General features: G+C 36.6%; 1 pseudogene; it reads left to right on the top strand.

Moving 5' to 3' along the window:
• The first annotated feature begins 4,283 nt into the window (after positions 1–4,283).
• LOC140532046 (divergent protein kinase domain 2A pseudogene) lies at positions 4,284–10,211 on the top strand (annotated as a pseudogene).
• The last annotated feature ends 3,500 nt before the right edge of the window (positions 10,212–13,711 follow it).

The following is a 13,711-nucleotide window of genomic DNA, read 5'->3' as shown; positions in this document are numbered from 1 at the left end:
GAAGGATTCGCAGACCCACGTATACAGGAAACATAAAATACTCATGTCCTCCATTAGATTCATTAGAATAGAGATTGATGTCAGAGGAACAGAAGCCCAAGACGAGCTAGTATTGGCAGCATCCAACTAAGAGGTTGCTTTGAAGGCCACCAGAAGTTGCCTCTCCTTTACCCCACACCCTTCTCAGACTCACCTTTGTTCTCGATTATATTCTGTTAATTGTATATTTATCTTGTTTGTACAGACTTATTTGCTTCTCATATTCCCCATTAGATTCCAAAGTCCTTCAGGGCAGCAACTGTCTTGTTCTTCTTTTTTTTTTTTTTTTTTTTTTTGCTCTAGTATTTAGCACTGTGCCTCACACATAGGCACTTAGTAAATGTTTATTAACTATGATCCTAAGTAAATCCAATTTATCCTGTATATAGCATCTTTGTAAATAGCTATTTGAACATTCTCTCCCTGATTAGACTAGAAATTTCTGGAGAATTGCAACTGTCTTTTGTTGTTCAGTAGTTTCAGTAATGTCTGACACTCTGTGATTCCATTTGGGGTTTTCTGGGCAAAGAAATTAGAGAAGTTGGTCATTGCCTTCTTCAGCTCATTTTACAGATGAGGAAACTAAGGCAAGCATATCTTATTATATTATTTTTGTATACCTACTATGTGTTAGGTCATGGGGATAGAAAGACTTGTATTTCTCCCAAATGCCCCCATAAAGTCTTTGCTCTCGAGAAACACACATTTTATCATAGGAAACAACGTGTAAATGTTTAACTGTATACAAGATAAATGCCAGATAATTTAGAGGAACCTAACTACAGTGACAGTGATGGACCTGTTAAACTCCATGTTAAATTGCTCTCCCTACTACCACTTACCAACAGGTGATAAAGATATGATCTTATGATAGCCAGAAGAGAGTTGGAGTGGAACTGAGAGATCATCTTGTCCAACCCATTTGTTTTAAAGATAAGAAAATTGATATCCAAGGAAGTCATCTATCACAAAGATCCTTAGCATCGGAGATAGATTTCAACCATATTCTCTGACATGGAACTATAATGCTTCCCTAATATATGCTAGCTAATTTCTAAAGGGTGGAAAACAATTTGAAAAACCAAGGAGTTGTGTTTCTGTTTAGAATTTCAACCCAAAAGTTTGAGACTCTGCTTTGAGTATGAAGATTTGGAGTGCTGGAGGGAAAAGCAGACTTGAAACTTCATTAGGATAGAGGATATCCTCTACCAACTCACTTGAACAAATGGCTTAAAGTGCTTCAGGTGAGGTAATGAGACTTGTTGAGATGATACACTCTTTAGCTGTCAAAAGAAGGACTTGAGCCCACACATTCCTTACTTTGAGACTGACCTTCTAACCACTAAATAACTTGTTATCTTTACATTTCATTACAGATAACTAATATAGCCAAGTATATACAAGCAAAATAATATAGTAAAGTAGACACCAGTTTATTTAAATGTCAGGAGCATCGTTTTTCCCATCAGAAACTCAGGTTCTCCAAATATTATCTTTTTTTCTGGAGAGAAGCCTTTAATTCAACATACCATATTCAACACTAGATGCACAGCAGAAAACTCAATTCATCATCTTGCTAATTGTTTCCCCAGCTTTTGAAATTTGCCCACATTCTGCTTGCATTTTGAACACTGTCTAGTTGTGATATATAGTCACTGCCCATGGATAACATAATCCTGGCTAGTTATGGCATAACGTCTTCAAAAATAGTACGATATTTTTTTCTAGATGTCATATCATCTTACTATGACTCTAGAAATCCAGTCCTCACAATCTACCATTTCATTATACATCTTATATAGTTTTACTGTTGTCTCATATGTGTTCATCTCTTCTCTCCAGTAAGATTTCTATCTCCTTGAGATCATGGAACATAATGCCTATTTTTTCATTCACAGATTTCTCAGCAACATGAGACAAGATAGATGACATCTGGAATATTGTGTTCTGTTTTGTACAACACACACACACACACACAAAGTGACTTTGACAAGTTGGATGGTATCCAAAGGAGAACTTGAAAGCATGACATGCAAGAATTGGTTGAAAGAATTATTTTAGGATGAAAAAATAATGTTATAAAAGCATGACACAATGAAAACTTTCAAATATTTAGAGGGCTATTGTGTGGAAGAGAAATCAGAATTGTTCAACATGGCTTCAGAAGACAGAAATAGTAAAGGGTACAAAGAACAGGGTGGCAGATTTCAGCTTGAAATTATAAGAAGAAAAACCCTACCAATTATAGTTGTCCAAAAATGAAATGGGTTATTTCAGATAGTAGTGGGTTCCCCACCAATAAATGTCTTCCAGAAGAAACTGGATGACTACTTTGTAGAGATTTTATACATAGGATCCGTGGCTTGGGTAAGAATAATAGATCGGGAATTAGAAAAAACCCTAGAGGCAATCAAGTCTAAAGTCTGTTTTTGCAGGTAAGAAAACAGGCCCAAAGAGGTTAAATGATTTGCACAAATAGTAAGTGGAAGACAACAGATTGGAATGCAGATCTTCTAACTCTAAACCCAGAAGGTTTTCCACAGCATTGGTGTTATAATGTCCTCTGAAGAAGGATCCTTCTAACTGTAACTCTACATCAATATATCTGCAATTCTATGATACTAAGGGATTTTTTCTAAGGGACTGTGGACAAGTGTTGAATTCTGTGAGACTTAATGTCATCCTATGTAAAAATAATAATTATTATAATATCTGCAATAACTACTGCTCAGAGCTGCAGCAAGGAGCAAATGAAATGATTCATATTTAGTCACTTAGAAATATAAAAGAATGTTTTATGAAAAATACAAGTTAAGCAATAATGACAAAATTGATAGCACATCAAAGTTTTATCAGGAGGAAACCTTTAGATCTATATACATTTATGTAATATCAATCTTAACATAAAATTTAGTAAAATGAATAATAGCTTTAGAAAGCCTGATGAAATGGCTACATTCCAATGGCTAGACAATTTTCACAAAGCTTTGTTAAGTGACTAAGATATAGCAGTGGAATTTAAAGGCCCTCCCAGGCTGACATCCATCCATATGAGTTGAAGCAACAATATCTTACTAATGAAGCATTGAATGGCCAATGATATGGAGGACCAGACATTTTCTCCAGTCTCCATTTACTCTCAAAAAAAAATCATAAAAGAAGGATGCTGCACTAAAGGTAGAACAATTTACAACTATATCCACAGGTCATAAAACCAAGAAGCTTAAAATAGTAAAAGCCTGATGAATCAACAGTGGAAAATTATAATCCCTGATGAGCTCATTCAACAGGTTCCACACTCCATTTCCCCTTCTTCCCTCCCACAACAAGGCTCCTCACTGTATCAAGGTGCACTACTAGGTAGATGCATGGGCTTGACTTCTGGGATCCACTCTGCTTCCACCATTATCCTGCTCTTCTCTGGTAAGAAGCATCAGAACTCTACCACAACACTCACTTGTGGATGTGGGGTAATATATGAATTTATCTAGAAGAAAGAGGACTCACTTTAACCTCTGGCTAATCCTTTACCCTAAGAAATTCCTGGGAACAAGGACAGAGTGACAAAAAATGAATTCCTCAGCATGTGAAGAAACCCTACAAAAAGAAATGAAGCCACGAAAGAACTCAGGAGGATGAAGACTGCATGGAAAACCTACAGCACAAGCAGATTCTTCAGCTGGAGAAATATCAAAACTGGAAGAAAGAAAAATGACTACTATGATACTTAAAAGATAACAAATGTTCTAATGAATATTGTAAGACAATTGAACCTACATCTGATGAAAGATGAAACAGTAAGAATTCTCAAAGAAGTATGAAATCACATAGGAATGTTCCTGAAGGATTCAAGAGAGGAATCAAAATCTTCCGAGAGGTTAAAATGAAACACTTGTTAAATTGATGGCCTGCCTCGCTACATGAAGCTAGACCAAGAATCTGCAAGTGTGCCAAGGCCATTGGCTCCAGGTCATGCCTAAGATGGAGTTCTCCTGTTCATGACTGATGCATTGGAGGGCTAGTCAGATCAGGTGCACTGTGCCTGCAAGAACCTGCTCAAACACCTGGTGTGCCACTACCCCAAGACCAAGGACTTGGACAGCTTTTTGATCTACAACCTCAAGGACTTGGAGCCAACGCAGCTGCTGCTCATGCTTACCTTCAACTGAGAGCCTCTGTTGCAACAGAATTTTTCATCCAATCAAGGTGGGCTATTTGGAAAATGCCTTGGAGCATGTGGAAGAATGCTGGCTGTAAATTAATTTGGAGAAGCATTACTTAGCTACTTCAATACACCCTGGGAAAAATATATCAACCTGGGTTTTCAGTTATGGAAACTGTGGAGCAGTTTTACAACAATGGACTTTGAATTTGCACTCTTTCCCCTAGATGCCAGTTTTGACAGCTTTGCAGTTGGTCCTAGAGATGGAAAGGTGATCATTTGTAGATGGTGAAAATATTCTGGATGCAGACAAAAGATAAATTACATGAAAGAAAACTGAAATTTGTGATGTATAGTATGAAAGCAAGTTTGATGACTGTAATAAAGTAGCTTGCTTATCATTGTTTTTATTTGATTTTATTTACTTATTTTTAGTTTTCAACATTCATTTGCACAAGATTTTGCGTCCCAAATTTTCTCCCCATCTTTCCACTCCCCCCACCTCCAGATGGCATGCATTCTCATAACCCTTTCTCCCAGTTAGTCCTCCATTTTATCATCACCCCCTTATCTCCTTTCTCTTTACTTTCTTGAAGGGCAAGACAGATTTCTATACCTCATTGCATGTATATCTCATTTTCTAGTTACATGTATCTCTTTTATGTTTTATTTTGTTTTATTTTTCTCATGGTTTCTCCCATTCATTTTAATTCTTCTATGCAATATGACTAATGTGAAAATGTGTTTAATAGGAATGTATGTGTAGGGCCCAAATAAGGTTGCAGGCTGTCTTGGAGAGGGAGGTGAGAGGGAGAGGGAGAAAATTTGGAACTTATGGAAATGATTGCTGAAAACTGAAAACAATTAAATTAGAGGAAAAAAGCAATTTTTAACATTTGTTTTTAAATTTTGAGTTCTAAATTTTCTCCTTTCTTCCCTCCCCACTCACTCCCATTGAGAAGTCAAACATTTCAATACAGGTGTAGGTATGCAAAACACCTCCATTACAGTCATATTGTGAAAGACTATATTTCCCTCCATCCTATACCACCCCCTAAATTATACCATTTCCTCCTTTGACCCTGTCCTTTTTCTGAAGTGTTTGCTTCTGACTACCCCCTCCCCAATCTGCCCTCCCTTATATAACCCTTCATTTTATCCCCTTCCCCTTGCTTTCCTGTAGGGTAAGATATCCAGTTGAGTGTGTATGTTATTCCCTCCTTAAGCCAAATCTCATGAGAGTAGCATCCATTCATTCGTTCTCACCTCCACTCTCTCACTCTCAATTGGGAAACTTTTTTCTTATGTCTTTTATGTGAGATAATTTACCTCTTTCTATCTCTCCTTTTCTCCTTCTCCCAATATATTCCCCTCTCACCCCTTCATTTTATTTTTTCAGATTCCATCCCTTCATATTCAACTCACATTGCACCATGTATCTTTGTATCTATCAATTATCTATCTATGTATCTGTGTGTCTGTCTATCTATCTATCTATCTATCTATCTATCTATCTATCTATTTATCTATCTATCTATCTATCTATCTATCTATCTATCTATCTATCTATCTATCTATCTATCTATTTCCTCCAACTACCCTAATACTGAGAAAGGTCTCATGAGTTACAAATATCATCTTTCCATGTAGGAATGCAAACAGTTCAACCTTAATAAGTCTCTTATGATTTCTCTTTCCTGTTTACTTTTTCATGCTTCTCTTGATTCTCGTATTTGAAAGCAAATTTTCTATTCGACTGATCTTTTCAACAAGAATGTTTGAACCTCTTTTGCCAATTCAGTTAGCCTATTTTTCAAGGTGATATTTTCTTCAGCATATTTTTGGGTCTCCTTTAGCAAGGTATTGCTCTGCTTTTCATGCTTTTCTTGCATCTCTCTCATTTCTCTTCCCAGTTTTTCCTCCACCTCTCTAACTTGATTTTCAAAATCCTTTTTGAGCTCTTCCATGGCCTGAATTGAATACTGAATATTTATTTTGGATGTTTGGGATACAGAAGCCTTGACTTTTATGTGTTTCCCTGACGGTAAGCATTGTTCTTCCTCATCCAAAAGGATGGGAGGAGATATCTATTCACCAAGAAATTAACCTTCTATAGTCTTATTTTTTTCCCTTTTTTGGGCATTTCCCCAACCAGTTACTTGACTTTTGGGTCCTTTTTCAAGAGTAGGGTATACTCTGGCAATCTGTGAGATCTCAGTTCCTCCAAGGTGGCACAATCAAGCGTGTACTGGTCTGGATGCAGAGAGGGAATTTTATGCCCAGAATCTTAGCAGATACCTCTCCACAGCCACTTGGCCTCCAGCTCCCAAGTCAGCACTGGGGGCTGATTTTCAGATAAGCTGGATAGGCAGGGCCACCATTCAGTGTGAGACAAAGACCAGCTCAGCCAGGGCCTTCACCCAGGGCAGAGGCAAGACTCAGCTCTTCAGTGCCCCCAGAGGTTTTATGCTCCAACAATGTAGCTTCCATACAAGCTGCTGTGCAGGCTCTGTGGCCGCTGCCTGCTGCTGGAGCTATAGGAAAGCCCTTCTCCCTTCCTGGCCTGCTGATTAAGCCCCATCACTGACCTTTGGTGCCTGTGGGCCGAGGGATCTGAGGCCCTGCTACTGCTACTGGAGATTCAGCCCCCGAGGTGTCCTCCTCCCAGAGTCTCATGGTGCCATGCCACGTGGCCAAGGCTGGCCTAGGCTCTGCACTCAGCTCTGTGTCTGGCACAACCAACATTTCCATGGGCCTTTCAGGTCACTGTGGGCTGGAAATCTCCTCCACCCTGTTGTTCTCCACTTCTGCTGCTTCAGAATTTGTTGAGAGTCCCTCTCTACAGGTATTTTATGGGCTGTGGGGAGGACCCTGCGTAAATGTGTCTTTCTAGTCCACCATCTTGGCTCCACCCCCAACAAGAATGTTTGAAAGTCCTCTATTTCATTGAATATTCACTTTTTCTCATGCCAGATTATATTCAGTTTTTCTGGGTAGGTAATTCTTGGTTTTAATCCTAACTCCTCTGACCTCTAGAATATCATGTTCCAAACCCTTTGATCCCTTAATGTAGAAACAGTTAGATCCTGTGTTTTCCTGATTTTATTTCCATAATACTCAAATTGTTTCTTTCTGGCTGCTTGCAATATTTTCTCCTTGACCTGGAAACTTTGGCATTTGACTACAGTATTCCTAGGAATTTTCTTTTAGGATCTCTTTCCAGAGGGGAGCAGTGGATTCTTTCCATTCCTATTTTACCCTCTGGTTCTATAATATCAGGTCAGTTCTCCTTCATAATTTCTTGAAAGATGATGTCTAGGTTCTTTTTTTTTTTTTTTTTTGATCATAGCTCTCAGGCAATCCAGTATTTTTTAATTATCTCCTGCATTTATTTTCCAGTTCAGTGGTTTTTCCCATGAGATATTTTGCATTCTATTCTATGTTCCATTCTTTTGTTTCTGTTTTATAATTTTTTGATTTCTCATAAAGTCATTGACTTCCATTTGCTCCATTCTAATTTTGAAGGATTCATTTTCTTCAGTGAGTTTTTGGACCTCCTTTGCTATTTTGTGAATTCTGCTTTTTAAGGTATTGTTCTGCTTTTTGGCCTTTTGGACTTCTTTTGCAATTTGGGATAGTCTATTTTTTGAGGTGCTATTTTCTTCAGTCTTTTTTGGGTCTCCTGTAGCAAACTGTTGACTTGATTTTCATGATTTTCTTGCATCAATATCATTTCACTTCCCAATTTTTCCTCTGCTTCTCTTACTTGATTTTCAAAATCCTCTTTGAGCTCCTCCATGGCCTATGACCAATTTGTATTTCTCTTAGAGGCCTTTGAAGTAGGAGCTTTGACTCTGCTGCCCTCCTCTGGTTGTGCACCATGATCTTCCTTGTTAACAAAATAAGATTTTATAGTCTGACTTCTTTTATGATGTTTACTCATCTTCTCAGCCATACACTTGACTTTCTAACTTTGTGTCAAGGTGGGACTATACTTCCAGTGGGGATGAGGATACAGGTGGTATACCATCCCAGGCTTCAAGAATTTTCTATCAACTGCTAGATCCCCCACCATTTGTGGTCTCAGAGCTTCAGAAGCAGCCTCTGATGCTGCTACTGCTGCTGCTACCCCCACTGGGTGATGCTGCTACCCCCATCTCCTGCCAGACTGTGTGCTCCTCTTTCACACAAAGAGTTTTTCCACTGACCTTCTATGCTGTCTTTGGATTCTGTGGGTTGAGACATGTGTAACAGTCAGTGATTCAGTCCCCAGTCTGGTCTGTGCTGCTGTGGTCCATGGGGACTGTGTTCTGCTCCCTGCCAAGAGTGAAAGACCCTTTCTGTGAACTTTCCAGCTTGTCTTAGGCTGAGGATTCATTTGACTGTCATTTTGTGGGTTCTGTACCTTCATAATTTGTTTAGAATCATTTTACAGGTATTTGGAGGACTTTGAGGGAGAGTTGAGGGAAGATGCTGCTTTTACTCTGCCATCTTGGTTTTGCACTTTGCTTATCATTTTTTTATTAAATTATTTTATTTGTTTTCAGTATTCTAAAATCACTTCCATATAGTGTAGATTTTTTTTCTCTTCCTTCTCCCTCCTTCACCACTCCTTTCCCACTCCCTCCCTGAGATGGTGTACAATCTTATATAGGTTCTACACATACATTGCTATTAAATACATTTTCACCTTAGTCATGTTACATAGAAGAATTAAACTGAATGGGAGAAACCATAAAACAAAGCAAAATATAATACAAATGAAAGTTTTCTGTTTCATTCTGCAATCCAGTTCCATAGTTCTTTCTCTGAAAGGAAGATGTTTTTCCTCAAGCGTCCATTGGGAATTTTTTAAGTCTTTGCATTTAATGAAGTACTAGGTCTACCAGAAAAATTCGTAGCCCACTGTGGTTATTGTGCATACAAAGTTCTCCTGATTCTGCTTCTTTCACTCAGCATCATGGAATATCATTTATTATAGCACAATAGTATTCCATTACATCCATATACCACAATTTGTTCAGTCATTTCCCAATTGTTGGGCATCCCCTTGATTTTCAGTTTTTGACCACCACAAAGAGAGCTGTATATGTGGGACCTTTTCTCATTTCTATTATCTTTTTGGGATACAGTCCCAGAAGTGATATAGTTGGGTCTAAAGGTATGCACCTTTTTATAGCCCTTTGGTCATAGTTCCAAATTGTTCTCCAGAATGATTAGCTCATAGCTCCACCAACAATGAATTCTTGTTCCAACTCTCCTACATCTTCCTCAACCTTTATCATCTTTCTGTTTTGTCATGTTAGCCAATCTGATACATGTGATGTGGTACCTCATAGGTGTTTTGATCTGCATCTCTCTAATAAATGTGATTTAGAGCATTTTTTCACATGACTATAAATAGCTTTAATTTCTTCCTCTGAAAACTGTCTGTTCATATCCTTTGGCCATTTATCAATTGGGGAATGACTTGTATTCTTGTACATTTGACTCAGTTCTCTATATATTTTAGAAATGAGGCCTTTATCATAGACACTAGTTGCAAAAATTCTTTCCCAGCTTTCTGCTTCCCTCCTAATCTTGGTCACATTGGGTTTGTTTGTGCAAAAACTTTTCAATTTAATGTAATCAAAATTATCCATTTTGCACTTCTTAATGTTCTCTATCTCTTGTTTGGTCAAAATTTTCTACATTCTCCATAAATCTTAATCCCCTAGCTTAAAAGAAATTACTTTTTTCTTGTGCCACTGTGGATAGCAATTACTATGTTGTTTTTCAGTACGTATTGTCTAGATATGCCACCTGGATTTACACTTCTGGAGTACTTGTTCTTGGCCCATCAGGTGAAATTGCCAAAGGCTGTCAATTAGAGAGCTTTTTTGATGACTGTGCTAAACCAAAGAGGTCATTTTGCCAATTCCAAGCTGCAAAAGGTCTTTAAGGATATTTAGTACAATTAAACATGAACCATAGGTTTTCTTCTTTTTCCCCTTTGAATAAAACTGGTTAAAATTAAAGATACTTTGTTCTATGGGGAGAAATGAAATTTGCAAGAATTGGCTTCAAAAGATAAATTTAATCTAGTAAATTTAATATGGCATTCATCAAATGTGGCATTTCAAAGACAAATTGATGCTTCTTTGCAAACAAATGTGCATCTATCTTGTGAAGATTTGAGATACCATTGGCTTTCTCCCCTGAATATCTGAGGGGTGAATGAACAATTATTGTAAAGCTATTGGAGATATCTGATAGCTTAATTGACTAATGTATCAAGTATAACTTGCATTAGTATCACAATTTTGTGAAGCTCTTCCATTTATTTGTGAAGTCAAGTTAGAATGATCTACTTTTTAGGCTTCTTTTCTTCCTTATATGTGGAAGTTTTTTTCTCTTCTATTTTATGTTCACCTTATTAAATTTATATACATGCATTTAATGTAGATATTGCATTTTTTTAAAACTTAACTGGCTTTTCATGCATTGCTGGTGGATCATATTTTGTATGAGGGTAGGATTCCCATTTTTGCTGTCTTTAGTGGGATATGAGGTATATGTCAGTGTTTTTTTTAACATTTTGACTATGTTATGAACTTTGTTTATCTTTCTTTTGTTTCTGCCATTGAAGCTTTTACAAGAGTGCTGCAGATCAGTTAGTAGTTATACAAATTTCTACCCATTATGCCAATAAGTAAAATTAAGTGGGGATATGTTGGCATATATTTCAAAATGTTTAAGTTAGATCGACTAGAGGCATTAAGAAGAGCTTTGTAGGAAACTACATTTAAGATCTACTTTTGGCAGGAGAGGGGAAAAATTCTGAAATGTTGTTTTTAAAGGTGAAGTAGTCCAGTGGAGTAAATAAAGCATACACCAAAGACACATTAGTCCCTGGGCTAAAAAATATATTTTCAAGTTCTTTAGCCTGAATAACTATTCCTAGCTGTTTTGTTTTTAAAGTGTAAATTGTCTTCATTCCTTTTAACTTTTGATAGCTGATATCTCAGTTATTTTAGGTCTGTACATTTTTAGGGTAATTTTAGTTATTTTTGATTGTGTATGTGTGTGTGTGTGTGTGTGTGTGTGTGTGTGTGTGTGTGTGTTTACATTATTTCCTTGGGTTAACAAAATCATTTGTCTTTATCAGTGTTTAACCTTTATCTAGTTCAGGAGTAGGCAATGATTTTAATTGTAGGGAGACTGATAGAAATTTTTATTCCAAGGAAGACTGAACATGAGTGTATGGTTTTACCTATTCAGCCAATTTGCCTACTGTCTCAAATATGGCATTTACCGCTTATACACAAGGGTGATAGTTCCTTATAATGATAATGTTGCATGTGCTATTTAACACTGATAATCATGCTACCTATAATTGATGTAGGTAATTTTAGCTCATTTCTGTTCAGTACAATTTGGTACAGTGTCCGATATGAGTGACCTTATTCTAAATTTAAAAGTGATTGAAATATGCACAACCAAAATAACTTTCTTGAAAATTGCAGAACCTTGCTTTTTGTATTTTCAAACAATTATCAATAAAGCTGCAATATTAATAATAGAAATGGTAGCCATTGTGCTTTTTTTTTTTTTTACAGTAGCAAAAGCATGGGATTAAACCAAAATCATGGCTTCATGATGGATTATTTTGAATAATGTTTTGTAAATTTCTTTCAAACCAAATTAAGGTGATTTTTGCTTTCTTTTTGAACAGTGGGGTGAAATAGAAGTGATACTTCTGAAAATTTATTTAAACATGTAAAATTAGATTATATTTGACAAATATAAAATTAGTATAGATTATCCAAATCATTAGACATTAAGAGTTTTAAAAACGTAGTCATAATCTAGTTCTCTTATAAACATTTCTTAATTAGTGAAAATAATTTAAAAGTTGCTTTTGCAAATTGTAAAGGTTTTCACATAAATAAATTTATTTTTTTTTATGGTGACTATTTACCCCACTTAGGACTTTCAAAAGCTTCCAAATAATGGCTACATTCTTGAAAGAAAGCATCCTTTTATTTAGAGGCTATTTCACAAACCTTAGAAAACCAGTGAAAATCAGGAACAAAAGACCTTGATTTAACATCGAAACCATGTTCATTTTACTTAATTCTCAAGTTTTATTTCAATGTGTTATTACTGAATTGTATATGAGAACACAGCCATCAATGATTGATAGTAAAGGTAGTTTTTCATAACTGCCATTTTTCCCTTTTAAATTTGTTGTGGAACTTAATTCTTTTTGAAATAGGCTGACAAAGCATATTGCAGAAAGAAATTGGAATGTTAAAACTATAGTACAGGAACAACTTGCATGTGAAAAGCAATAAATATTTTTTTCAATTTGTACCTATCAGCTATTTACTATAGAAAAACAGTTTATACTTTTTAACCATTGACCTTTTATGCACAAACTCAGTAAATCATTTTTGAATGAGGCATATGTGCATTAAAATTGTCTTTTGTACTTTGAGGAACTGTTTAGTTTCAGTATTTTTACCAGAACTGTTTCCCTGTACCTTTATACTTCTCTCTTTTTTTTTGTCATTTCTTCTTGTTTATTTATTTATTTTTAGTTTCCAGCATTCATTTCCACAAAATTTTGAGTTACCAAATTTTCTCCCCATCTCTCCCCTCCCTGCCACCCAAAAATACCATGCATTCCGATTACCCCTTCCCCCAATTCGCCTTCCCTTCTATCACACCCCTCCCTTCCCTTGTTCCCTTCTTCTCTCTTTTCCTTTAGGGCAAGTTAGATTTCTATTCCCCATTATTTGTGTTTCTTATTTCTCAGTTACATGCAAAAACAATTCTCAACATTTGTTCCTAAAACTTTGAGTTCCAACATCTCTCCCTTTCTCCCTCCTCACCCATTCCCACTGAGAAGGTAAGCAATTCAATACAGGCTATATATGTGTAGTTTTGCAAAAGACTTCTATAATAGTCATGTTGTGTAAGACTAACTACATTTTCCTCCATCCTATCCTGCGTCTCATTTATTCTATTGTTTCTTTTGACTTTGTCACTCCCCAAAAGTGTTTGCTGCTAATTACTCTCTCCTCCCATTTGCCCTCCCTTCTATCATCTCCCTAACTCCATTTATTCCTTCTCCCCTATGTTCCTGTAGTGTAAGGTAGATTTTCATACCAAATTGAGTGTACATGTTATTCCCTCCTTAAGCCAAATGTGATGAGAGTAAGCTTCCCTTTTTCTCTCTCACCTCCCCCCTTTTCCCCTCTATTGAAGAAGTTTTTCCTTGTCTCTTATATGAGAGATAATTTGCCCCATTCCATTTCTCCCTTTCTCTTCTCAATATACTCCTCTCTCACCCCTAAATTTTATTTTTATACATGTCATTCCTTCCTATTCAACTCACACTGTGCCCTCTGTCTGTTGTGTGTGTGTGTGTGTGTGTGTGTGTGTGTGTGTGTGTGTGTAAATAATCCCTCCAATGACCCAAATACTGAGAAAAGTTTCAAGAGTTGCAAATAGTATCTTTCCATG

Source organism: Notamacropus eugenii, chromosome 3 (genome assembly GCF_028372415.1).
Source record: "Notamacropus eugenii isolate mMacEug1 chromosome 3, mMacEug1.pri_v2, whole genome shotgun sequence".
NCBI lineage: Eukaryota > Metazoa > Chordata > Mammalia > Diprotodontia > Macropodidae > Notamacropus > Notamacropus eugenii.
Note: the sequence above shows the minus strand (reverse complement) of the source record. Positions and strands in the feature narration are given on the sequence as shown.